Raw genomic sequence first — 26,151 nt, forward strand, 5'->3', positions numbered from 1 at the left:
TATATACTCGAAATTGTTCCTTTTATTTTGTCTGACCACCTGTATAATTTTTGTTTCGTTTATTGCTATTGTTGTTTTCTTGTTTATTCCATATCTGATGTAAAGCACTCTGATACCCTTGGGTGGAGCTAGTGCTATATAAAACTTTCAAAATAAATAAATAAATAAATATCTGCCACGTTCTTTGCCATCCGGCTGATTTCGTCCCACCTCTTGTGGCAGTAGGTGCGCCGTCGGTTAGATACCCCCAGAGCTCGCACCTTTACTGCAATGGCCCTCCACACGGCCTTTCGCTGGTGTACCTTGAGCTGCAAGCATGGGAGACAAGAGGGGGAAATGATCAGTGACACAGTGTCATCTACCAACATCTATCAGTACAGTAGCAAGACACAGACTCATTACCAAATCTGATCTCTGTCCATCCCACCTTGGGGTACATCTCACATGGGCACTCTGCATGGGCTAAGCTGATGTGATTGCATGCATTTATGAGGGCCTACAGAGTCCCTGCACATCTCACACACATTCAGGATGACAGCACTGAACCCCCTATTTGGCTTGCACACATCTCCAGTCCTATGCATGTCTGGCCACAACATACATCACATATCGACCTGTGCCTTTGGCTTGACTCACCACGTGCAAGACTGTGCCACACTCAATGTGCATGCCCTATGAATATATCAGTATGTCATGTGTGTGGCATTAGGGGACATGGAGTCTCCAACAAAATATAAATCTACACAAGTGTGGGCTTGTGCATTTATACAGGGCAGAGATGGTGCATAGTTGGATTACACTGTGAGAAAACAAGAGTAAGTACACAGTAAGTGCAATGATCTGATCTCGTCTTGGTGGGCGTGCGCTGTGCAGAGCATCTGGGCTCACATGGAGTTGGACAACAGGGGCAGACATAGCCATTCAGCCAAGCAATTACTGTCCTGGGACCTGCATGGCCAACACACTGTGTCACTGTATGGCTGACAATGCAACACACTTCACTCAGACCTACAACTGCAGGCAGGGAAACCTGTGACATTGGGACACACATTCCTTCCCCCTGGAGACAGCATGTTTGTGGAGATGAGGCAAGCTAATGCCCAGAGTTGCCGAGTGTGATCCCTGGTTAGAGTAGGCACCGAGGCGAGAATTATCGAGTCCGCTGACCCTGGTCCACGACCCTGCCGCGTCGGGAATTGAACCCTGGTACCGGGCTGTCCTCTGCTTCCGGGTCTGCCGCCTCTAACTAGTGAGCCACACCACTCCAGGGGGTCTCAGGCAGCAGTCCCTGGAGGCAGCAGCAGATGAGGGGTCTCAGGCAGCAGTCCCTGGAGGCAGAAGCAGGTGAGGGGTCTCTGGCAGCAGGCTCTGTGAGCAGTGGAAATGTGAGGCTCACTCCCACACATATATAGCCCCTTGGGGTTGTGCCAAAGGTGCCAAGCTGCAACAATAGGTTGTCCCGGTCTGCCTCCTTCAGAAGCATCCAATTAACAACGCCTGCGGTGGCGGTGCACGCCTACCGCGATTTTAAAATTGCATCATGGCACCGCAAACATCGATCCCATTGGCTCTAGCGCTTGCTCAATGGAGGGGATATACCGCAGGGGCCCGGGGTGCACTAATTTGATGTTGCATCTTTCAAAATCATCCAATGACTGTTTCTGCGGTGGCGGTGAACGCCTCCAGCGCCTTGAGACCCTAACGGGTGAGTAGCGCGCCTTACAAATGCTGTTGATTGATTGATTGATACTGCGATGTTCAAAATTGCATCATGCCACCGCAAACATCGATCCCATTGGCTCTAGACCATGCTTCATGGCGGTGAGACACCGCCGGGGCTAGACTGTAGCTACCACGATTTGGGTGGTGGAGCATGCCAACCGCCATTTGAGCATGTCTCCATGCCAATGACTACTGCACCTGTGTCATGGGGTGTGCTGGTGACACACCGCTGGGGACAGTCTGTAGCTACCGGGAATGGGTGGCAGAGCATGCCAACCGCCATCTTTCCATGTCCCTATGGCTATCACTACCGCACTTGTGTGTATGGGGGGTGCTGGTGACACACCACTTGGGCAAAGCGGAAGCTACCGCGATTTGGGCCACATACAGTGGCAATGTCCATCGGGAACACTTCAACAGTGCACAGTGACCACATGGTGAAGGGCACATCATCGTGCACACAATGCCAATGTTCCATTGACTCCACATGTGCCTACATGTGCCCTGGTTGTGTGTGTGTGACGTACATTGGTCTGTATTCCCTAACATGTAATGCATTAAATGGTTGATGAGGCAGGACAGTGTTGTAGTGGACTCTACACTATGTACAAATATCAATGTGTACATATTGTCGGACAGTAATGACCTTGGCAAGGCTTGTCTCACTGTATGATGTAGTTACTTACTTGTGCAAATCTGTCTGCTCATATACGCAATTGTCAGTTCACCGCCAACTGTGGTCATTGTGTTGTGGAGGTGTGCCAAGTTGGAATGATGCATTGAGGTGTGACTGGTACAGTAGATGAGTATGAGACAGTGGTGTTGATTTGTTACACATTGGCTGGATGCCACGCTCCCAGGCATGCTTATGTGAAATGTGGCCACAAAACTATGTGCATTCACATTGACCTATGTGGTGTATGAGGCACTTGTGTATTGTAAATAGAGAGGTGTGTCCTCTGTGTGGCTCAAACCCATGTGACCTGGTGTGTGACCATGTGACCTGGTGTGTCACTCATTTGTCTAAGTCAGTCTGTGTCTATCCTGTGTCATCTTGTACGGGATATGCTGCGGCCATCTCATGATAGATGTCATTGACATGTGTCCATTTTGATCTCACCTAGGAGGAGGACAAATCTGATTTGTCACTTGACACTGCAGGGGCACATGGAGGATGTGGCGATTATTCGCAAATTCTGTCTAGATAGAGCCACCCTGAAGACCCTTTGTGATATGTTGGAGCCCCACCTGCAGCCTCACTGGACATATCCAACAGCTCTCACCCCAACTTATAAAGTGATGGCAGCCCTCCATTTTTTTGCCACTGAATCCTTCTAGGAGACCGTGGCCAGCGCTGGTGGGATGTCTCAACCGATGTTCAGTATGGTGCTGCATGATGTTCTGTCCGCCCTGATGAGGTACAATGACAGATATATCCATTTCCCCAGAGGTGCTGAATTGGCTGCAGTGAAGGGAGACTTCTATCCCCTTGGGCACATCCCCCATGTTGTTGGTGCCATAGATTGCACACATGTCGGTCTTGTGCCACCACAGGCAATTGAGCAAATGTTTCGTAATCGAAAACATTACCACTCCATCAATGTGCAGGTGGTGTGCCTGGCAGATAAATCCTCTCACATGTGTGTGCCAGATTCCCCAGTTCAGCCCATAACTCCTACATCTTGAGGAGTAGCATTATGCCCCGTCTGATGGCTAATCTGCTTCCCGAGCGTGCATGGATTGTGGGTGAGTATGGTTAGTCGTATGGCTTGCTGGGTGTGTGACCTGCTGACCTCTGCCTGTGTAACATTGCAATGTCTATTTGTCATACTGTAGTGTAGTTCCTATTTTCCCAATAGGCTCTGCGCATTGGAATAACATAAACGATAGTTTAGACGTAGGACTGAGGTAGACTGGGTCTCTATTGAATATGTTAGACTTAATTTAGGTTTGCCAGCTAGCTCAGAGGTCACTAGAAACTTTCTCGAATGAACAGGAAGGAGTAAACTTCCCTGATTAGACAAGAAGGGATTCAGCTTCTGACAACCGCATAAGCATGACAACTTTCCTCCCCCAGAATAAGGAGTATATCTCCAGAGTCATGTGAAAACAATAGATAGCTATTTCACTCATTCAACTGTGCATACTTAGTTTCACCAGAGTGCAGAGAAATAGAGAGACAGGCGTTTTCAATAAAAGGTGTTATTTATTGAGCAGTCTTTTTTCTCATGCAAGAGAAATGAATTGCCACAATTGCAATACTTGTTATAAAGTAAAGTGCGCACAGTAAAAGGAGTGTTATAAAATAATACTGTAAAAGCATTGATATGGTTTCTGAGCCATATGATACTTAAAAGTCATAAAATATATACAGTTACATACAATAATAAAAGTTTGACTAAACGTACTCAACTGGTGCTTCTAAATACGCCTACCCCGGTGTACTTAACCTAAGCCTAGTACTTGGGAAGGAGTAAATGAGCTGCAGTTTAAGTTAAGTTAGTTTTAGCCAAGAATCTGACCTAAGAATTCTCTACGGGTCTAATCAGCTCCGTACCTTGGTTTTAGAATGGAGGAGGTCTTGTATCTCGCTCTCAGGACTCGATCTCCCAGTAACCCGCAAGGGTGACTGGAAACACTGGAGCTGGATTTTCTCGGCAGGAGAAAAAGACAGTGTCTTTCTCAGTGCGTCAAATAGGATGGACGGCTTCCTTCGGCACTCGCATCAGCTGGGCTTCGGATAAGTAGATAGCTGCTCTGCTCCACACCACCGTGTGTTGCTTAAGGCAAACGCTGGTATATTTATACCTGGAAGGTGCCGTGTTTGACGTAAGGTTGGACATAAGACGTCAATAAAAGACGTCACTAAGAACTGGCCGTTCTTTTAGTGCTCACAGGAGTTCTAGGACAAATCAAAACAAAAGCATGGGGAATTGCAAGGTTGCTGGGGGTTTGGTTTGTTGAAAGAACTCGTTGTGCTCCCTAGGAGTCTAAGGAAGTAACCTTGCCGTATTTGGTTTGCATTGGCTATTACTAAATATGGATTTGATTCTTATGCCTTTATTAGGGTATGATTTGTTATAACCACATAAGGGCATACATCGTGAATATTTAATTAGGGTCCTAGATAAGATCACAACAATACCTAGGTGACTCTGTATATCCCAGCCGTCCATGGCTGCTGGGACCACTGCAGAATCCTATGACCCCGGCTGATATCCGATACAATGAGGCCCATGGGAGGACACGCCGTGTGGTGGAGCGTACTTTTGGTGTGCTCAAGTCACGTTTCCGCTGCCTGGACAAAACCGGAGGTGCACTGGCATACTCACCCAGGAAGGTGTGTCAGATCGTAGTGGCATGCTGCATGCTCCACAACCTGGCTATTCGCAAGCAGATTCCCCTGCTCCTGGATGATGATGAGGACCCAAGGCCCCCGCCTGCACAACAACCTGAGTCCAGTGATGAGGACAGTGGAGAGGAGGAAGGTGGTGACATGCGTCAACAGCTCATCACTCGCTACTTCACTTGAAGGTGGGTGACGAAGTCCAACATATACATTGTCTGGTGAGATTGCTGTTGCCGTGAAGGGCTATGTGTGAATGGTTTAAACAGCCAGATGTAAAGCCACCTGTGTGTGGATATGTGACTGTGACTTCATCTGTTAAAGTATACAGGAAGTGATGTTGACAATTTTTGCACATTGTGTTGTCTGCATGTTGGTTTATGTAGATGGTTGGCGTAGTGTACTATCTGTGATGCCACACTCACACGAGTGTATGTTGTTCTGTTGTGTTTCCCTAGGTGCCTATAACTTCTCCTTGCCTGAATACAGTACATACTTCTGATACGTTATGGACATTTTAAAGACTGTACATCCTGCACTAAAGACAATTCTGACACAAAGACAGTGTGTAAGGTATTTTATTTACAAAGTTGACATGTGAGTGGTGTGGCCAGATTTACATGGAGGTGATGATGGGGCAGTGGGTTGACAGTCATAGTAAGTGAGATGTAAGAGTAGATACCACTTTGATGTGAAGACCCAGCCCAACAAACAGGTGCCATTCACAAGGCAGTGTGGTGAAGGACAGTCCACACAGTCAATGCAGTGGGGAACAGGGTTGCCCTCACGGGTGGCGCCATGACTGGCGTTTGGCTGGTGCTATGCCTCCAGAGACTCCCAGGCTCTTCTTCCAATAGCCCCTTGGTCGCTTGACTTGGGGGGACCCTGCTGTGGTGCCAGCGGCATCTGAGGACTCACCCCTCTCTGTGGCAACAGGGGAGGATGGTGAACTGTCATCCTGTTGCAAAACAGAGGGGGGTCGAGGTATTGGTTGGGACGCAGGCATGTCCCTCAGTAACGCGACTTGCTGGCCCATGAGGACCACCAGTTGTCCAATGCGGGTATCGATGGACCTCATCAGCAGGAGGAGCTCACGTAAGAGATAGTCCGACCGGCCACTCTGTCCCTGGGCCTGTTTGTATGCACCAAGGACTGTGGTGATGTGTTCCAGGGATAGGGTCCCAGCCTCCTGGTGTCTGAGGGTGACCCTGGCCCTCCCACCTGCCATGTTGCCACAGACCTGTTGCCTGTTGCCTCACCTCTGTGGGTCCCCGCACACTCTTCCTGCCATCCTCAGTTGTTGGTGTGGGTTGGACATCCCCTAGGACAGGGAGGGTGTTGCAGGTGGCACTGGTGGTGGTGGTGGCGGTGGATGCACAGGCCGTAACAGCAGGTATTTGCTGTGCAGTTGGTGTTGCAGCAGACGTGGTGGTGGGGAGGATAGGCTCCTGGGACCTGTTGCTCCCTGGCACACCAGATGGACCGACCTCGAGCTCATTGTCCAGAAAATCCTCAGAGTCTACGTCCGAGAGTCCAGGTTCCTTGGGGGGAGTTGTCCTCAGCAGTAAGTTCTTGGTCACCTGTGGATTAGATGGGGAATGCGGTACAAAAGGGGGTGGTGATGGACGGAGCATCTGAATCAATCAAACACCCACACTCAGTCAAAAGATCTGGGTTAAATCCATCACCGTTCTTTAGCCCACTCTGCCACCCCAGTTCAGACATGGCTATATGCAAATCAGTCTGACCCTGTGCCTCATGGGAACAGTCCAGCCTGAACTGCCAAGCCATGTCTTCCCTGGACCGGAAACAAGCTTCCCAGATCTTTTGACTGGGTGTGAGTGTTTGATTGATTCAGGTGCTCCGTCCATCACCACCCCCTTTTGTACCGTAGATGGGGAATGGTCATTGTTGTGCTCACTGCAAGCATTCTTTCAGCTGTGTGTCATCCACTGTCTGTACTCTACACAATTGACAGATCTTCACATTGTTTGCTATGTGCACTACTGTGTCTCATTACATAGTGCAGAGGTACATACATTACTTGTACATATTGTGATGGATGTATCAATGCATACCATGCAAATGGTACTGGAGTCACGTTCACAGGGACATGTTGCCATGTAGGGACCAGCACATCATCTTTTCATTGGTGTCACCTTGTTGGTTTGTCTGACCTGGCAGACGTCATATCTGGCCATGAACTGGCCAGTGTATTGAACTGCATGACTTTTTCCTATCTTGTATAGATTTAGATTTATGAGCCCACACATGCTTCCTAAATATTGTAATTGTCCTTGCTGATTGGGCCACTTGGCAATGCAATCATCAGTGTGTGCTGTGCAGGGTTGTGCCCAGTCTTCCTTGTGCATGTATATTGGTGTGTCACTCTTTGTTATCTGTAACAGTTCCCTTTGCTTTCCTGTGTGCACACTGCGCGTGTCATGCAGGCTTGGTGTGCATATTTGTGCAATGATAGTGCTGGTGTTGCCGTATGGCATGCTTTGATTAGTGACAAATATGTGGGTGCACGTATGGCCTACCGCCCTTTTAGGTGAAGGTGAACACTGCAATGACTTCAGACTGCTTGTGGGTGGGAGGGAGTGCTTCATCTTGCTCATCTGGGTTACAAGGTTCATGGGGGGATTAGTATTACAGGTCTCCCATCCCTAAACATCACAACCTGGGAAGATGGCTAACTACCTGTTAGATGGGGTGAACAATGCAATTGCTGACACATGCTTCTGGTTGGGTGGGAAGTGTTCTATCCTGCTCAGGGGTGGGACAAGGGGGAATGTCTGGAGTTGTAGTGCAGGCCTCACACACACCCACACTCCTCCCTGGGAAGATGGCTTCCTACGTGTTGGTTTGTTTGGTGAACATTGCAATGGCTGCCACATGCTTGTGGGTGGGACATAGTGCTCTATCATGCTGGGGTGTGGGCCAGGGATCATGCTGGGTATAGTTGTGCAGGCCTCCTAAACACCCTCCCAGCCAAGATGGTTACCTACCTGTTATGTGAGGGTGAATGCTGCAATGGCTGCCGCATGCTTGTGGGTGGGAGGGAGTGCTCTATCCTGCTGGGGTGTGGGCTAGGGAGCATGCTTAAAGTAGTGGTAAATGCCTCCTACCACCAAACAGGCCTCCCAGGCAAGATGGCTACCTATCTGTTGGTTTGTTTGGTAAACACTGCAATGGCTGCCACTGGCAGAACAAAAGTCATTAGGTCTCTATCGAATACACTAAACTTAATTGTGTGTGTGCCAGCTAACTCAGAGGTCACTAGAAACTTTCTCGAATACACAAGAAGGGATTAATTTCTGACAATTCCATAAACATGACAGCTTTGTTTCCCCAGAATAAGAATATATCTCTCAGAGTCGTGGAAGCAATAGATAACTATTTTACTCAGTCAATTGTGCATGCTTTGTTTCTAAAGATTTGCAGAGAAATAGGGAGACGGGCGTTTTCAATAAAAGGGTTTATTGAACAGTCTTCTTTCTCATGCAAGAGAGGTGAACTGCTACAATCATTAGGCAGAATGCAAAGTATAATGAGTACAGCGTAAACAGTAATATGAAATAATACTGTAAGAGCATTGTATGGTTTCTAAGCCATATAAAATACATACATAAATGACATAGACTAAAATACTCAACTGATGCTTCTAAAATACGCCTACCCCAATGTACCTAACCTAAGTCTAGTACATGGGAATAAGTAAGTATGATCTTTTGCATAGGTTTAGTTTTGCCAAGAATCTACCAAAGGTTTCTCTAGGTTCTAATCAGCTCCATACCTTTTTAGAATGAAGATGGTCTGACTCTGATATCTCTGTCTCGGGACTCGATTTCCCAACACCCCGCAAGGGGAGCCAGAAACACTTGAGCTGGATTCTCGGCAGAGAAGGACAGCTTCCTGATCAGTGAGTCAGCTGGGAACTCGGCTTCCTTCGGTACTTGCTGTCGCGAGCTGCGTCAGGCAAGTAGGTCGTCGAACTGCTCCGAACCACCGTATCTTGCTATAGCAAGTGAAGGTATATTTATACCTTGAAGGTGATTAGGAATGCCATAGTTGACGTAAAGTTGGTCATATGAACGTCATGAATGAACCCCTGGGGAATAATTGTTCATTGTAAAGTAACAGAGTTATTGGAGAAATCATTATTCAAGCAAGGGAAAGTCCATAACGGCTTAAGCTGGTTTTCCAAGAAATCATTGTGACATTTGATGAAAGGATGGAAGTAGCCATGCCTGTATTTGGGTAGCATGGGCTATGCCTGAATAAGGGCTTGATTTTTATGCCTATATAAGGGCAACGTGAATTGTACCTATATAAGGGTATGAATCGGGAAAATTCAATCGGAATCTAAAATGCCACACAACAAGGCAACATGCTGGGAGTAGTTGTGCAGGCCTCCCACCCCTAAACACCCTCCCAGCCAAGATGGCTACCTACCTGTTATGTGAGGTTGAACACTGCAATGACTGCCACATGCTTGTAGGTGGGAGGGAGTGCTCTATCCTGCTGGTGTGTGGGACAGGGGGCATGGTGGGAGTAGTAGTGCAGGCTGCCTGTGCTCATGCTCCCATGGTAATATTGCGGGCTAAGTTTAGAGTAAATGGGAGTGAGTGAAGGTTGGATCCGTGGAAGAGGTTTTTGTGGGTGTGTGGTACAGATGTATGGGACTTATCTTGGGTGGTGTGGGTTTTTGTTTGTGCAAGACAGTACATATCAGTGTGTTGGTTAACACTTGTTTGTAGTTACCAGCCTCCACTCCCCCAGATACTCCTGTGAGACTCTCTAGATGCAGTATGGCAAGCACCTTCTCCTCCCATGGTGTGAATGTTTTCGGCGGGATGGGAAGGTCACTGCCAGTCTGGTTAGCTAGTTCTTGCTCTTCCTCTCTTTGGCAACCCTCTTGAGATCATGCCACTGCCTCATGGTCTCCTTCTTGAATCGCGGGCTGTTCCTTACTGCATTGACCCTTTGTACTGTCCTTTCCCACATCTGTGTCCTTGTGGCTAATGGTGTCTGTTGGATCAAGCTACCAAACAGTTGTGGTTCCACTCTGACTATCTCATTGACCATGCTGTCAACTCACTCTCTGTGAATCTAGGCATTTTATGTGTGGACATGGTGCGTGGTGTGCAAAGTGTTTGTAGGTGCAGAGGTGTGGGTGGTGGGTGTGGTGTTGGTGTGTATGGTGTGTTATGTGCTGGGGGCTTGTTGGTGCTAGTGTGATGGTGGCGGGGTGGTGGTGGTGGTGTTGAGTGTGTTTTGTTCTTTTGCGTCCCATGTCTGATCTGGTGGATGACCTTCTCTTCTGGAGTGTTGCAAAGGATTGTGGTCAGTGAAGGGGCTTGTTTTATGCTCAGCTATGTGGGTGTGTCCAAATGGGGTTTTGCTGTCAGGTGTGTTGTGGGTGTTGTCCTGGGAATTGTATGTTTCTGTTTGGTATATATGTGTTTCATTATGATGTGTTTTGTGTATATTTGGAGGGCTTGGAAACTTTGATTTGTGCAATGTTTGGCATTATTGTGGGGTTTTGGCATTGTCTGCCATGTTTTGCATGGATCGTCCATTGCGGAGACTGTGCAGCAGCTCTTCTGCTGGCTCTATCATTCACTGCAGTGTGTAACCGCAGCGGACGGAAAGAGCGGTTCGTACCACGGGACCATCGGCGATATGCTAATTTTCCATGAGGTGTCTCCGCTGTGCTTGCGGTGGGTTGTAGATTTTCCGCTGTGTTTCCAACTTACGCGGTCGGATTTTGAACATCACTGCCCGCGACGGGCGTTTTTTCTTGGCCCGCTTCTACCGCAGTCGGACCTTTTTGCCAGTTGTTATTAATTTGACCACCGTTTTTCCACGGTCCCGGCGAGCGGTTGTTTTACGCTTCCATGGCGGTCGGGGTGATTTTTCGATCGCCAACCTAATGGGCCCCTAAGTCTGAATGTGGAAATCTTCACTGCGACTATGTCCAGCAACTCTTAATGATAACGCCTCCTCCTCAGACACCGCTGGCTGCCTTGCTATATTGAATTTTACCTTCTCAGAAATGTTGTTTAGGTCGAAGGTAAGCAGAGCCCGGGACCAATCCACTTTTTGTATCCACACCATGCTCTATTCTTTTCTAATTTGCCCTGGTCTTGGGCGACTAGATGTCTTCGGTTGCTGCTTTTATCTTTTAGGCACTATTTTTCACTTTAAACTTTACATATTCATAACTCCATCGCTACTTATTGGATTTTTGATGTTTTGGTGTCAATTCATTAAAATGTAATCTATGTTTTTTAAATGGTGTGTGATTTTTCTGTTACTGTGTTTTTACTTTATTACTGTGTGAAGTGCTGCATACATACTTTACACTTTTTCTCTAAGTTATTGTTATTGTTATTATTGTTAACTGGGATTTACTTAGCGCCAAATCACCGTCAGGTCTCTAGGCGCTCATGACAAAGACAGTAACAGCAACTGAATAGATAAACAGAAGGTACATATGTGACAACATTTCTTAGATAGATCAGAAAGCTTCCCTAAACAGGAGTGTTTTTAACGACTTCCTAAAATGCAAAAGGTTTACTTCTTTACGGAGAGACTCCGGTAGTTTGTTCCATATCTGTGGGACCTGAACAGAGAAAGATCTCACTCCCTTAGTTGCCATTTTAAAACGCGGACAAGACAACAATTGGGGGTTAGAAGACCTAAGCATTCATTTGGGATTATAGACCCCAAGACGTTCTTTTATATAGGCAGGTGCTTGCCCATAGATTGCCTTATGGGCAATGCATAAACTTTTGAACTCCACCCTTTGCTTTATGAGGAGCCAATGTAGCCTGCGCAATAATGGAGAGGCATGGGTCTGTCTAGGTAGTCTAAAAATTAATCTCGCTGCATCATTCAAGGTTACCTGCAAGTGATTAGTCAGTGTTTTTGGCAGACCTAAGTAAAGGGCGTTCCCATAGTCTATCCTTGAAATTATTGTAGCCGACACAATTGTACGGAGCATAGTTAAAGAAAGTAGGGGAACTAGCTTGAGTAGCTGCCTAATTAGGTTAGTACAGGTCCCGACAACAGAAGATATCTGGCTAGCCATTGTCAGCTCATGGTCGATCTTAATACCAAGGCTTTTCACATTGGGACACGGTTTCAGGGTGGGGCCAAGTTCCTGGGGCCAGAACAACTCACTCCAGGTCGAGGCAACAGTTGAAACCACCAAAACCTCTGTTTTTTCCGGATTTATCTTCAGCGAATTTGCCATCATCCAGCTAACCGTATGTCTAAGTATATTCTGGGCCTGGACTGTGCAGATGACGTGTTATCAATACTCAGTAGCAACTGAGTATCGTCGGCATAATTAAAGATTCTGCAACCCATACTAGCCAAAATCGATCAATGGTTGCAGGTAAAGATTGAACAAAAGTGGGGACAGTGCAGAGCCCTGTGGGACTCCGCACTCAAAAGTACCCACCTCGGATATACAATCCCCTAACTGAATCCTCTAAGTCCTCCCCGAAAGAAAGGATTTCAGCCACTGGTGGGTTAAATCCTTTATCCCAAACGCGGCCAGTCTGTCCTGAAGAAGAGCATGGCTGACAGTATCAAATGCAGCTGAAAGATCTAAAAGTATCAGGGCACTTGGTTTCTTACTGTCAGCCATGCATCTGAGCTCATCCAGCGCTGAGAGCATTACTAACTCGGTGCTGTGATGTATGCGGTACCCCGCCTGATGCTCCTGGAGTAGATGGTGTAACTCCAGGAATGAGGAAAGGGACTTCAGCACATGTTGTTCCAAAATCTTGGACAAAAAAGGCAGCTGGGATATTGGCCTATAGTTTTTTAGAATAGCTGGGTCAGCCCCCAGCTTTTTTATCAAGGGCTTGACTCGTGCTTCTTTAAAGCTAGCTGGTAGAAGGCCAGTATCTAATTAATTGTTTAAAAGGGAGACAATGTGGTCCTCTACAACAGGGAGCGCGAGACAGAAGACACTGGGGGGACATGGGTCCGTAGGGGAACCTGACTTGGTCCTACTCATAAGCTGCCCATGAATTGTAGAGTCTATACCTGGAAACCTAGAGATGGTGGATTTCGGGGTAGCTTGAGAAACCTGTAATGCAGAGGGACCACTGGAGGTACTATTCTTAATATCAGACAGAATCATTACCACTTTCTCAAGAAAGTAACGTTGAAAGGTGTTACAATCTATCATTATTTCTGACTTTTCTTCTTTCTTGCTCAGTTCTTTTAGGATTTTAAAAGTTTCTTTCTGAATATTGTCTGCATTATTTATACGGGTTTCATAATATTCACCTTTTGCTAACACGATAAGCTTTTTATATAAGTTCAGAGATATTTTATACTGTTCCCGATCTATTCAGTCTTTTGTTTTCCTCCAGCATCTCTCAAGATGGCGAAGCTTTCTTTTATGTTCCCTCAGAGGCGGGGTGAACCATGGGGCACCTTTTCCAGCACCCTTTATTTTCTGTACCCTTTCAGGTGCTATCTGGTCAATGGCCTGTCTAAGATTCCGCGCTATGACCTTATAGTCCTGATCTAGATCCCCATAAGAGGCCAATGGTTGAATATATTTAGGAAGGACATCACTTAAGGCCTTAGAATTAACTTTTTTCCATTGGCGTACTTTTTTGGTTTTTAGGGGTAGTTGAAACAAGTGACTGTCAATAGGGACGTCACAATGAAGTAGATAATGGTCAGACCAAATACAGGGTAGAATATTCGTTAGGACCACCTCTGGATCAGAGGTCCAGATTAGGTCAAGGGTGTGACCCTTAATATGTGTTGGAGTATCTACAAGCTGGTCAAGGCCCAGTGAAGTCATGAAGGTCTCCAACTGTCAAGTTGTCAAGTCTTTACGGGACCTGTCCCAGTGGACATTAAAATCTCCAGTTTCCAAAACTTTTTTATATCGAGTACAGATATCTGAAATAATGGGGGCAAATAATTCGTTGAACACGGAGGTGCCTTTTGGCGGGCGATAAACAGTGAGAACAATAAAGCAGGTATTGTTCAAAGTGATCTTCACTCCAAGTATATCCGCTGAGTCTACTGTTTCAGCTAATAATGTAATAACTGTTAGATGTTTTTTAAACAGAATTGCTACCCCTCCCGAACATAATCAGCACGATTGTGCCAGATAATGTCGTATCCATTTGGGAGGATTCAAAAAGGGGGTGGTGATGAACAGAGTGTCTGAATTAAGCAGACCACTCTTACCCAGTCAAGAGATCAGGGCTTGATCCATCACCGTTATTTAGCTCACTGCATCACCCCAGTTCAGAACCTGGCTATATGCAAATTAGTCTGACCCAGTGCCTCATGGGAACAGGGCAGACCAAACTACCAAGCCAAATTTCACCGGAAAGGAGACAAGCTTCCGGGGACCGGTTTACGGCATTTCAGCCGTCGTCGGCCCGGCTTGCTTGAATCCTGGTGGTGCAGTGAGCAAGGGACTCATGTCTGAGTATACCCTGCCACACTTGTGGTGGCCAAAAACGATTCAAAAAGGGGGTGGTGATAAACAGAGTGTCTGAATTAAGCAGACCACTCTTACCCAGTCAAGAGATCAGGGCTTGATCCATCACCGTTATTTAGCTCACTGCATCACCCCAGTTCAAAACCTGGCTATATGCAAATTAGTCTGACCCAGTGCCTCATGGGAACAGGGCAGACCAAACTACCAAGCCAATTCTTCACCGGAGAGGAGACAAGCTTCCGGGGACCGGTTTCTGGCATTTCAGCCGTCGTCGGCCCGGCTTGCTTGAATCCTGGTGGTGCAGTGAGCAAGGGACTCATGTCTGAGTATACCCTGCCACACTCGTGGTGGCCAAAAACGATTCCCTTGCTCACTGCACCATCAGGATTCAAGCAAGCTGGGCCGAAGACGGATGTAATGCCAGAAACCGGTCCCCGGAAGCTTGTTTCCTTTCCAGTATAAGAATTGGCTTGGTAGTTTGGTCTGCCCTGTTCCCATGATTCACTGGGCCAGGGACAGACTAATTTGCATGTAGCCAGGTTCTGAGCTGGGATGGTGCAGTGAGCTAAAAAACGGTGATGGATCAAGCCCTGATCTTTGGATTGGGTAGGAGTGGTCTGCCTAATTTAGACACTCTGTCCATCACCACCCCCTTTTCTGAATCGTATCCATTTGGGAGGGCTGCTATAATATCAGGTGATGAATTGTCACCTATCCACGTTTCTGTAAGGGTTAGGACGTCTATATCCTCATTCATTAAGAAGAGTAAAGATTTCAAAGTGATGTTTTTGAAGCGACCTTGTATTCAGGCTAACGAGCTTCAGAGAAGGCGGGTGAGTAATGAACCTGCAGCTAAGGGGTCGTAGGATGTTAATCTCCTTTAATCTAGTCAAAGTAATTGAATTTAGAGTCTGCCTACCTGAGTCTAATAGCTGTAGCTCACTCGAAGAATATGTCAGACGCCCACCAGGGGTACTGACCCCTGGGCGCGATCGTGCGCGGACGGGCGCAGACGGGCAAGACTCTCGCTCGACTCTGGCGCCATTGCCGCGCCCGCTGTGCGTCACTGCTGCGCGTCATCATGACAGGTTTTTGTAGGGGACTCTTGGTCACGCCTGAGCACTAGAGTGCTCACAAGATGGCGTCGCGAAACGTCCCAAAAGAACCCCCAAGATGGCTGCGTAGGATACAAATGCAGACCCCCTAAAGCAGTGGTGGTTATGCCAATTACAGTGCAAGATTAAGCTACAACATGGGATTAAAATCAGGGGTTAAGAACGAAAAAGAATAAAATAAAATTTTGGACAGAATAGGTATTTTAAAATTCACTCCGTTGCATACAGAACTCGCCCCAGGCGCAGGATACTCAGAATGCGTCGCGAGGTCTGAACACGCCTTGTCAAGTTAAGCCTGACTGCTTTTCGGTCTGCCTACCATAGGGTTAAGAACATGTTCATTTAGTGACTTTTTGTGGTTCACCCTGACAAGGAATGTTACTGACTAGCAGCCCGTCCCAAGGTTGTCCGGGTATGAAATGGAATGGCTGCAATGGTTGTCACGTATGCATCATTAGGTAAGTTGCAGAAAAGGTAAGATTAGTTAGAGGGGTGCTTTAAACCCACATTGGCGTGAACGGCAAACGCGCCGCAAATTGCTAAAAGCACCGCCCAGTGTTATTGTAACAGTAGTCGCCCCCAGAAGGCTTGGCGCAAGGGGTGGAATCGAACTTGGATTGAGGCGCGCCGATCGCTGTCTGCAGACGCCCCCAGCTCTACGCACACACCCACAACGGAGTCCTGTGAACGCTTGTTTTCCAGGATTTCCGCGCTCCATTTTTACCGATTGCCCGTTGAATACCGCGCACATTGCTGTATGGCCACGCCGCCACATGCCCACAACAGAGCCCTGTGAACGCTTGTTTTACCGGATTTCCGCGCACCATTTTTTCCGAATGTCGCGACCATTGCTGTATGGTGACGCCCCCGACACAACGCACACGCCTACAAGGAAGTTCTTTGAAGGGTTTTGGTTTCGGAATGCCGTTGTAATACGTAGCGAATGCCGTGCTCATCGCTGTATGGCCACGCCCCCAGCACAATGCACACGCCCACAATGAAGTACTTTGAAGGCTTTAGTTTATCGCTGTATGCACACGCCCCGAGCAGAACGCCCACGCCCACAAGGGAGTACTTTGCCCCTAAGGTTCTTTTACCCTTCTAATGTATATAGTGGCCAGCTGTATAGCCTATATCCATCTGCTCCAACTGTCCTTTCCAATGCTGTATTGGGTGTTTTGATTGGTGCTGTTGTTCATGAGATTACCCGCCTCAAAGGTTTGGGCTCTCTCTTTATAATATTAGTATGGATATATATCATTGAATCTTTCTGTATTTTCCATTAAAAGCTGAAGTGCTAAACAGATAAACAGGGAGTATGAAATGATGCTGGAGGCTTGCCTATTCCCTTTTATAGTTAGAAGGGTTTGTGTGAATTACAATGTCTCCATTACCCTATGTAAAACTAGGTACTCACCCTTTTTATGTCACTGGTACTAGATGCATTACAAAGTTGAACAGAATTGCTTTCAACATATGAAGGTACATGCACCTTCAATGACAGGGCTACTACAGAGCTTATGCTTTACATTCAACCTGTCCTTAGATATTCCTCTGGGATTTTGAGCAGTCCTTTGAACCACAGGTTTTCTCCTCAAAATATTGGTTTCTAGGAGGTGCCTGAAAGCAAGCGTTTTTTGTAGGCTGAGATATTATTGCATAGGTCTCCAGTACCCATAGACTTAATACAATTGCAGAATCAGGTGTGCAAAGCAGGATAATGTCGATGTGTTGTGGGTTGACGGATAAAAGAGGGCAGAGACAGACTGATGTTCTCCAACAAATACAATGGTCTTTAGAAACATTATACAATTGCATAGTGAGCAAAGTTTGTGATACATATGCTCAATAAAATAATGTGTAGCATTGACAGTCCTTACATATTAATTGGGAAAGATCCGTTGGGTAGACCAACTTCAGAGGAGCTAAAAGGGGAAGAGTGACACAGAGTGGAGTGGTGTGGCTCACTAGTTAGAGGCGGCAGACCCGTAAGCAGAGAACGGCCCGGGACCAGGGTTCAATCCCCGACGTGGCAGGGTCGTGGACCAGGGTCAAACGGACTCGATAATTCTCACCTCGGTGCCTACTCTAACCAGGGAACACACTCGGCAACTCTGGGCATTAAGCTTGCCTCATCTCTACAACGGCCCCCCACAGATGTCGGGATGCCTGGTTTCACCTTTGAGAGTTTTCAGAAACGGACCATCTCACAGGGAAAACCAGGACGGGTTCCCCAGTGGTCTTCAGCGCCAGGATACTCCTTGGAGTCACAGTGTGCTTTACAAGTACACCCACATTTACATTACACAATGAAACTTGAGTGAATATGTTAAAAGCGTGTAAGAGAGAAAAAAGGAGAGGCAGGAATTAGATCATTTGAAATGGGAGAGAATAATTCCTGTAGAATGCTGAAATTATAAAACAGCAGCAACACAGAGCATATCAGGAAAGTTTTTATCTAAATGGAAAAGAGAGAAGGGATGGAAATGCAAAACTTAGTAAATTGAAGCACTAAATATAAAAAAGTTTGAAAGTTGGAATGAGATGATTTAGGGAGGAGTGAATTGCTGATTTGATCATTATTATGTGTGCTGTTACACATTGAAATGAGTCGGCTGATGTTAACACCATTTTGGAAAGAAAAATGATGTGGCTCCTCTGCAGAATGTGACGAGGGACCCCTGAGTCAGATCAGAGGCTAGGCCAATGTTGAAGCCCTATTCATTTTGTAGAAGGGGGGGTACTACATCAAAGGCGGGAGCCAGGTAAGGGATGGGCTGAGGGAAACGGAACCCCAGCACTGTCCTACTACATGTTCAATTAAACAAATTAATTGTGGAGTGCACCTTGATCCAGGAATTTTTCTCACAACCTAATGTCCATAAACAAGCTTTCACTTCTCATCTGCTTCTGATTTTCCTATCTCCGATAATGTTTTTATCTGCCCATGTCACCAATTTTCACCTGTCCAATTACCTCCCCCCCTCTCCCCTCCCCCCACTGCTTCAAGCGATGTTGTGAGGGCAGCCTGTGTGGACTCTTCTCCTTTGTTTTTTTATCTTGCTGTCTCACCTGGCACCCCTAAAAGAAATAGATAGCACAGAAGGCTTTAATTTCTCAGAGGGCACAAAATGTAGGTGTCCTACAGCAGTCCCCTGCCCGCAGTTTTGCCTACCATTTAGAACTGTGCTGGGGTGGGACTTTGTCCCTCAGCTACAACGTGCTCAGGAGCGGTAGGGCAAATCCGGAAACGTGCTAAAAAATGCAACTGGCTTCATGCAGAACGGGTGTACTACAGTCATTCCCTGCCCACAATTTCCCCTACCATTAAGAAGTTTGCTGGGATGGGACTTCCTCTTCCAGCTGCAACGCGTCCAGGAAGGGTGAGGCCAATCTGGAAGCACACTCAAAAGTGGCATATGCTTCCTGCATTGTGGGATGCACCTGGGCATGCACCTGGGCCAAGACCAAGACAACACTGGCCAGTCTTTTCCTTTTGTCTCCTGGAGGCGGCTGGGCTGGGCCTCCCTCCTTTGCCCCTTTGAATGCTGCCCTGGAATAACATTGGTGAGTTCATGTTTACCATACTGAATTGTTTGCAGGGATTAGTTTCATTAACATCCTTTGACAACAGCTATGGGTAAGCACAAAATGGCTTGCAAAAAGGACAGAGTTTCTGCAAAAATCCAGACTGGCACAATGATAGATACATTCCTTAAGAGCAGTGAGTGTAGTTGCCTAGTAAATAGATCTGGCAGAGACGTGCCTGTCCCTCGATATGAGAATAGGGCTTAATTCCATTGCGCCGACTGGGGTACAACCACAATCAGGAACTTCTGAGGTGACCACAAGGCATTGCCATATCTCACCCCCTCCTGGGAATGCCAACATAGCACCCCTGATGATCATTACCAGGATGTCGCCTTAGGATCTGCCCATGAGCACTAGTCTTTGTGACCCTTATGCCAAGAAATAAAGGAAAATTAAGCCAGGGCCAGTCCCTGGTCATGCTAAAAAACAGGGGTCTACACACTCATCCGGGCCTATCCTTCCTCAGTCTGAATTAGTTCCAACTTCCAGCCCTAGTGGAAGAAGCGGGGCTGGAAAAGCACCATTGTCTGAGTTAAAACCATTGTTGCTTCGTCAATTGCTCCTCTGATGGACAGGTTGTGCTACTTGGAAGGGACCATCCAGAAATTTGTCTTCCAAATGAAATCTACTTTTGGCTCCTCCAAGATCGATGCAAGCCCAAGGCCGTTCTCCTTAAAGTGATGGGGCTAGTTGTGCTATCATCAATATAACCCAGAGTGGAGGTCGCTGCTGCCCATTGACTCATCCGCTCCCATAACAAATAAGCCTATACCTGTCAAGGGGGCAAGCTCTATGCCCCCTCCAGTCTGCAATGAAGTTGGGCAAGGGCAAAAAAGTCAAGAAGGGGCTGTGTGTACCAATAGAACTCAGTTCCAGGAACCAAAGCCCCAGGTATGTATTACACATACCACCTCTGCTTGAAATTGCCACCTGATTGCTGCCAGTATGTGGTGGTTTTGGTTGGTGTACTGCCACTTACTTCCAACAGAGATGACTCATATCTGGAACTTAAAAATAAAATGTGCCATTGCATTACATGGAACACTGATTTGTCGGTCTCTAAGTACAATGATATACTATTGCTGAGAATAATTGGGTGGATTGCCAAATCTGTAAAATCAACAGAAGAGACTATGTGGAAATAAACTGTAGATACCAATACATGGCTCTGAGCTTGATTAAAACTGGCTGCAGACCAGGAAAACTTGGAGCTGGTGTCAGCATTGTCCCCTTAGGATATTTTTGCAAACAAAATTCTACAAGGCAGCTGAGTGGGAGAGGTAATTTACCTTATTGAGTGGATGAACCAGGTACCTTCAATGTTCCTACACTTAACAGAAACTTACCACTAACAGAACTGTATTCTTCTTTGGCTCGGGACAGGGTGATTGGCTTGGAAAGGGCTACTGAAGCCACACCCAGTGCTGATGTATTCCAACCTCTCACATTTGATGGCTCCTTTCACCCAGCGTCAGTTCTCCATTGCCTCTCTGTTATTGGTGATATGTCTCAATTGCCCATTGGTGAGGCCTCTAAAGTTTTAGTAGCTAATGCTGATAGTTTGTCTACCAGTAGTGGCTCTGTGATTCATGCCAAACCCTGCACAAAGATTGTCTCTTGAAACCTTGTGGGGCTTATGAACAAACTTGCATGCCCAGAATAGTGTAACTTTGTGGACTAATTTGACATTTTTATTTTTCAGGAGACCTGGGCTGTTACCCCACAATTTTGACCTTGCTTTGCTAGCTTTGACTAATCAGTATCTTCATCTGAGAAAGGCCAGCCTTATGATCTGGATTCAAACAACCCTGGAATGTACACTTAAAGTAATTGAACTTGATTCTACTGATGTGCTGTGTGTCATCATGAAATTATTTAGTAGAGTCTAGGGGGCCTATGTACAAGCCCCTGTCGCCCCACAATGTCACTTTTACTGATGTTGTGGTGGCCATAGGGGCTTAGCCTTAATTACAAGGCAGCATTAGGCCACTTAACGTGGCTTAACGCTACCTTGTAAATAAGGCCACTTTCACGCTACAGTTACCGGGAATGGGGTGGGCAGTGGGTGTTGAGGTGTGCGATCCACTACAACACCCACTCATTTTGACGCTGCCCCCTATGTACAAGGGTGGCGTACATAGGAGGCAGCCTCAAAATTAAGACCAGGTAAAACCTGGTCTTAAGTTGGCGAAACGAGGAGAAATTAATTATTTCTCCACGTTTTGGTTTTTCCATGTGTGCTGCCTTGTGCAGCACACATGGAAAAAGCAAAATGCCATGGATTGTTTATGTACATAAATAATTCTTTAAAAAAAATTCAATTTTGTGACTTTTATGGTTGCTGCATGAATATCTAGAAATAAACAAGAGTATGTAAAGGAATAATGGGAAGCTCTTCAATCAGTGGTTAAATGGAAGGATCACTGTTCCTTCTAGCAAATTCTGTCAGGCAAGGGATTGGAATACGCTGATCCAATGTCTAGTAATATCACAGCTGCTGCATAGGTAAATTACTTTTCGGGACTTTATGCACTTGACATGAGGTGGACCCCACAAGTGTGAATTGGGGAAAATACAAGTTGCAGGATTGACTGGGGGAAGTCAAGAGAACAGTTCCATATGGGGTGACCTGGGGGGGCAGGATTCCTAAATAAACCTAAAAGGGAAAACCGGCCTCTAATTTCGCTGTTTTTTCCCTGGTAGCCTGCCTATATTACAATCCGGGGACCCTCCCTTTTTTGTCTAGCAAGGGGAGCAGGGTGTCAGCAATTATTTTCCAATAACTGCCAGCTAAGTTGCTAATGTGATAGACTGGATTACCCCAGGGAATGCTCAAAGGCTAGAAATTGTACCGAGGAGACCTGTTTAAAGCCTACAAAGATAAATGGAGCCCCTATTTTGCCTTGTATTTTAAAAGCATAATGGATGGGTTACCAATGCCCCATATATGTGCAGGGGTTGAGATTATACTGGTTTTTAAGAAGGGCCTTTGGTCCCTCCCTTCCAACTACTGGCCAATTAGCCTTATTGGCAGCACCCAGAAGCTTTCGAGTCTGATCATGCTAGACAGACTGCATAACTGGATTGAGGATGTGGACTTGTTGATACCTTTACAATCTAGGTTCAGGGCTGGAACTAGTACCACTGACCAAGATTTTCATTTGCAACTGTTATACTGGGTATATGTAACAATAGAATGTGGATGTCTATATGTAGTGTTTGTCGATCTTCGGCTGGCCTTCGACCTTGTCCCAAGGGAGCCCATGGAAGGTATCCATCTAGATCAAAGAATACCTAAATATCTTCTAGACGTTATCAGTTGGCTCTACTTGAATAGCTATGCACAGGTCAGATGTGGGTCCCTTGGCGAATTGAGAGTATCCATTCCAGTAACTCTGGGAGTAAGGCAAAGATGTGTCTTAGCCCTGACTTTGTTTTTCTTATATATCAGTGACTTGGTGGGCCAGTTAGAGTTGTTCAAGCATGATGCCCCGAGCCTAGCAAACAGGAAGGTCCCTGAGTTTCTTTCTGCAGATGAAACCTTACTGCTCTCCAAACGGGGAATCTTCCAGAAAGTGACCCGTTCCTACCGCACCTGACGCGTGCAAAATTCCCCTGATGCAATCTTATCAGGATTGAGAGGATATCAGCTGGGATGCCGAACTCCGCCAACACAGTCCGTAGTCTAGCTCTGGGCACTAAGTCGAAGGCGGCTCGCAAGTCCACGAATACTGTGTACAAACTGCCACCCTCGATTACCGCTGTCTTCCAAAACAGAAGATTTAAACGAAAAATCTGGCCCATGCTTAAAACCCCCTTTCTAAATCCTGCCTGGTAGGGGCTCAAAATTGCAAATTCCTCTATCCAACTTAGAATACAGTCAAGTAATAGCCTACCAAATATTTTCTGGGGTACGTCTATGAGGCTGATGGGCCTGTAGTTGGCTGGGAGCAGAGGTGACCCCTTCTTGAATATCTGCACCATTTTTGCGCCCAGCCAAGTACTCGGGACCTCCATACCCCTCAGGACAGCATTGAATTACAGCACCAAGTAAGGGGCCCACACGTCAGGCTCTTCAAGGTGTCCCACTGGAGAGGGTCCACATATTTGAATACTTGGGGTAGACGCTTACTGAGCAGTTTGGCTGGTCAACCAGATACAGAAGTGTAGATTTAGGCTAAAACACTATACAAGGAGTATCCTTAGGACCCATCATGGCTCTACTTTTTGATATCCACGGCCCTCCAAATCTATGACTCATAAGCACTTGATGGGTCTAATTATGGTGGGGAACTTTGGGGGGCACGAGAATACAAGCCAAATGGAGTTAGTGGAGAATTGTTTTCTTAACCCCTTCACTGCGGCGGCAATTCCGCCGCAGCTCTAGGGGGGTGGGGGCCGAGCGGCGCTCGCATGCTCGTGATGGAGACGCTCCTTCACGAGCGCGGTTGCGCTGTGCTCATGACGGAGCGGTTCCGTCATGGCCCCGCCCGCTCAATAGAACGCGCCGCGCAGGCGCGAAATCAGTGCCGCGCAGGCGCGGCGGCAGGGCCATGACGGAACCGCTCCGTCATGAGCACAGCGCAACTGCGGCTCATGACGGAGCGGCTCCGTCATGAGCATGCATGGGGTTAAACTCCTCACCAGCCTTTTGAGTAGAACCTCACTTATTCTTCTCTGGCTAGAATTAGGCCACAGACCCCTCGCCCATAGAGTAGGACTCAGACAACTGTTGTACTGGAAAAGGGTTTGGGCATCAGTGGATCTAGTGTCTTATATGATGGGTCTGTAAGAAACCATAAAGCATCCTGGGGCTGCTAGAGTTCCATGGTTCCCCTACATTAAAAGTCGATTGATTGAGATTGGGTGTGAGAATCTCAAAACAAATCCGGAGACTGCTTGCAGAGTTCCGAAGTCTCATCTCAAAGGGGCATATTGAAGGCACATGGATGGTGGTATTATCAGGAACAGGAGGGTGGGCTCTCTGACAGTAGCATTTCTTAGGTTTAACGATGTCTATTCTTTAAAAGAGTACATTGATGAGATTGAGCCATTGCACATAAATCCCTGTACAATAAACTTCGGATTGGGATTTTGCCTCTTCATACAGTTGCTGCCAAATGGCAACTTCCTACACTGAGTCCGATATGTCTTATGCTCTGAGGCAAAGGAGTATACTGAGCATGTTGTCTTTTTCTGTCCCCTTCACCACGACTATAGAAGGAAGCTATTATTGCCGTAATGTCGCAAAACACTCAAGATGATGAACGGAATGTTGCACAATGGCAAAACATTCACCCCCAGTCACAGATCTGGGTTTAATCCATCGTTATTTTGCTCACCAAGCCACCCCAGTTCAGCCATGGCCATATGCAAATCAGGCTTGACCCTGTGCCTCATGGGAACAGTCCAGACAGAACTGCCAACCCATGTCTTCCCTGGACCGGAATCAAGCATCCAAGGACCGGTTTCTGGCTATCAGCCGTCTTCAGCCAGGATAGCTTGACTGCAGTGGCACAGTGAGCACGGGACCCACTTCTCAGCATACCCTTCTGCGTAATGTCGTATAATGGTGAATATGGATTTTAGGATAGCAGCTAGGATCCTAAGCACACATCACAGCCAATTGTATTTGCTGTTTCCCACTTCCTGCTACATATGTGGAGATGTAGACAGAAAAAGGTAGCCCTCTGATAGTTGTGATGGCTGTAATTAAAGCCTGCATCTGGGAGCTGTGCAATGGTTTATATGACCTAATGCTGTCAAGTCTATTTGTGGAGCTTCACAATGCAGATCTTGGTTGCATTACAAAATAGATCTCCGCTGTATGAATTATATGTGTATTGTTAACTATGATTTTAGGACCTTTTACCTGAGAGTGTACATTTTATGAGGTTCATGAACTCAGCAAGTATTCTGGACAATATTTGCCCTTTACTAGTAATGCTGCTGTTGTATGGATCTTTTATTGTTTTGATGCTAAAACAATATTATGACATGTTTTTAAGTGTATCACTGTATTGATGTCTTAACTTTATGTTCTTTATGACAATTTGCCGAATAAAGACTTATGATGATAATGTTGTTCTTGAACAAAATAGACGCATAACCGCAGTTCTGGATTACAAAATACGCTTTGTGATTGGATGAACACCTGAGATTTTTTTCTATTTAGAGTATTATTACAGTAATACTTCAAAATTTACAAATAATAGCGTAAGTAGCAACCACTAGTAAAAGGGAATATGTGGCAGTTTTAGAATGGACCAATTAGCACCTGAATACTATAATTGTGTCTTTGAGTACACGATAAAGAAATTAGTGTATTTATTTCTGAAAATTCAAGAAACTAGGCTTCGAGATAAAGGAACATCAGGGTCCTAATTACAGCCACATAAAACTGTGACCAATTTTATATAATTTGAGTGAAAAAAAAATATTGTCTTGCAAATGTTATGTGCTTTATCCGCCATTAATGGTGGAAGCATTTATTGGCATGGCAAAGTAGGTGTACTGAAGTGACAGTTGAATGTGGCCAAATTCTAGATTCTTGCATTGATTTAATGATATGTAACTGTGGCACAGTCACTTTTAGAAGAACTTATTTCCTACTTAATGGCTAAACTGTCGTAATTCTGAGCGGGGAACTCGGGGAGTTGGCAAACATATGCATACTAAAGAGCTCTGACTCCACTCTGGCAGCTTTATTAAATCTGCATGGAAGCTGCACTTTGATCCTGCCACCCAGCTTACAAGACTTTACTCACTTCGCGCTGAGAAATTAATGACAGCTCTCCCCAGGGGCAGGCAAAGGTCTTCCAAAGCAGAAAGTCTGTTTTGGAGAGGATGTGAGGATAATTCTAATTCATTAAGGGGCTCTG

Source organism: Lissotriton vulgaris, chromosome 8, assembly GCF_964263255.1.
Source record: "Lissotriton vulgaris chromosome 8, aLisVul1.2, whole genome shotgun sequence".
Classification (NCBI taxonomy): domain Eukaryota; kingdom Metazoa; phylum Chordata; class Amphibia; order Caudata; family Salamandridae; genus Lissotriton; species Lissotriton vulgaris.